The 2,199-nt window shown below is 39.1% G+C and overlaps 1 protein-coding gene and 1 pseudogene across 1 annotated transcript in view; one reads left to right on the forward strand and one right to left on the reverse strand.

The window, feature by feature from the left end:
• Positions 1-2,199, forward strand: part of DYM (dymeclin) — a 276,445-nt gene that overhangs the window by 256,671 nt on the left and 17,575 nt on the right. The gene's annotated exons all lie outside the window — the stretch shown is intronic.
• On the reverse strand, positions 1,907-2,023 carry LOC111741587 (annotated as a pseudogene).

A 2,199-nucleotide genomic window follows, 5' to 3' on the forward strand; every position in this document is an offset into this window, starting at 1 on the left:
ACATGGATCCATTTGTGCACATCCTAGAATCCATCTAAATAGGAACCAGCAATTAGTATCACGTCTTCTGACACTAGGTTACATTGAAGAATTGCTATTTAGTGAATTTTTTTCATTCATCCGAGCTCTCCATGTAATTGTTAAGATTATTTAAGGGCAGGGACCATATTTTGAAAGAATAACTCTATAACTTAAATTTATTCTCATTGAGTTATCTTAAAAGTAGAGCAAAAAGTTCTTACCTGTTTGATAATATTACAGGTTAATATTTAGGGATAAAATTATGTAATGTTTAGGATTGACACCAAAATAATTCAGAGGGAGGAAGTTCAAGGTAAGTGAAACAGGAATGACCTTGAGATGATGACTTGTAGCTGGTTGATAGGCATCCTGTTCCCTCCGCTTTCGTGTATGTGAGCAGTTTTCCCTAATAGAATGTCGAGGGAAGCGTTGGGCCTTCAGTGGTACTGAGTTAGCCTTCAACTTGGGGTCCCAGCTCGTCGCCCTCACATTACAACGCTGAGTGGCAGCCACCTGTGCCCCACGTTGCATTGCTACAGCCCTGACCACCAAAACAGCCAGGAAAACAGCCTGAGTCAGCCATTTGGTTGGGTCCTTGGTATAGGCACAGCAAACGATGCGCACCTATCAGCCAGATGGCTAAGAAGACCATTGTTTCGTGTCCACCATTGTGTTAAAATGCCATATTTGTTAAAGCATCAGTTGTTATAATTAAAATGTAAATATTAATACAAAGAAAGGAAGGATACATGGGTCAACAGGTCACCTTGCATGAGGGACTTAATCAGAAGTTTTATCTTAACACATCTTTCTTCATCAGAAGGTGTTTTGTTTGTTCACTAGGATGGAGAAACCATGGAAGATGTATCAACAATATAAATTGCTCTTGTACTAAGCACAACCTTTTCTCTTCCTTAATCTGCTTCTTTTGAAAGTAAAGCAGTATTTTCGAAGCCCCAGAACTCAGATGTCATTCCTTTCATGCTGAGCATACAATAGTTCTCTTTAAGGGAAGTGTATAGTTTTCACCTTGTTTTATTTATCCCAAATTTTGATTTTTTAAAAATAAAACATATGTTCTACATTCTTTTTTCTAAATAAACCCCAAGTATAAAAGAGTGTTTCATTTATTTGTCTCCTATATCCAAATCCTAAAATATAATATGTTGATTATTTAAGTTTAGAGTTTTCCTTAGAAATATCTTTTTAAAATGTTTGGTGGATATATTTAAGGTAAATATCAGTTTTATTTAATTTTCGTGCTTGCAGTGTATAACAGATTTAGTTGTCCACGATTAGTCCCTGAAAGTAAATCAAGAGATAAGCAAAGTATCTTTTTTATTGGAATATGTAAATTTGGAATAATTAGAGCCAGTGTTATTAAATACAGGACTCCTTCCTCTTGAACCACTGTCATGTGTTAGAAATGACTGTAGATCTTCAAATGCTTAACCTACAGATGTTTTACTTGCCTAGGACATTGATTTGGAAAAAAAAAAATATGGTGGAGACCAAAATGGAGAAAGGAATCTCTCTATTTCCCAGTTTTCCTTTGGCTGTGACCTTTGCCACAGGGCAGGAGATAGGCTCTTTTAGGGCCCTCTGCTTGGACGAGGCAGGGCGAAGTGCTGACCAAACTGGCCAGCAGCCCCGCCTGGCCCTCGTTGGGCCCCCAGCCCCTCTTGAGTCCCTGAGCATTGCAGCCAGTCTTCAGCATCAGTTCTCCATCACAGTCAGAGCAGGCCTCATCATCATAATGGTTTACAGGTGAGGTAACTTAAGTTCCCTCAAAGAGGTACTGTTATTTGTCCAAGTTCCTTAGTGTCAGAGCCAGGTCTAAAATTCAGACATTCTGAACTTTCCCTCTGTTTTTTTTTTTTTTTAACGCCTACAGCATCCAATCTTTCTAGGTGGTCTCCCATAAGTACTAACCAGGCCCGACCCTGCTTAGCTTCCGAGACCAAATGGGATCAGGCACGTTCAGGGTGGCATGGCAGTAAACTCTCTCCGTTTTTGTTCTGTTATACCATTCAAGCCTCGATAGGAGAGATACATCATAGTCTTAAAGTTTATGGTTCCTTATCACAGTGTTTATTTCATTTTCAAATAATGGTAAGCATGACCATTGCCATCAAGAGCATTAAGTACCAACTGCCTGCCTTCTGCAACCTCCAGTTT

This window comes from Pteropus vampyrus, unplaced genomic scaffold, assembly GCF_000151845.1.
Source record: "Pteropus vampyrus isolate Shadow unplaced genomic scaffold, Pvam_2.0 Scaffold3, whole genome shotgun sequence".
In the NCBI taxonomy this organism is placed as follows: Eukaryota; Metazoa; Chordata; class Mammalia; order Chiroptera; family Pteropodidae; genus Pteropus; species Pteropus vampyrus.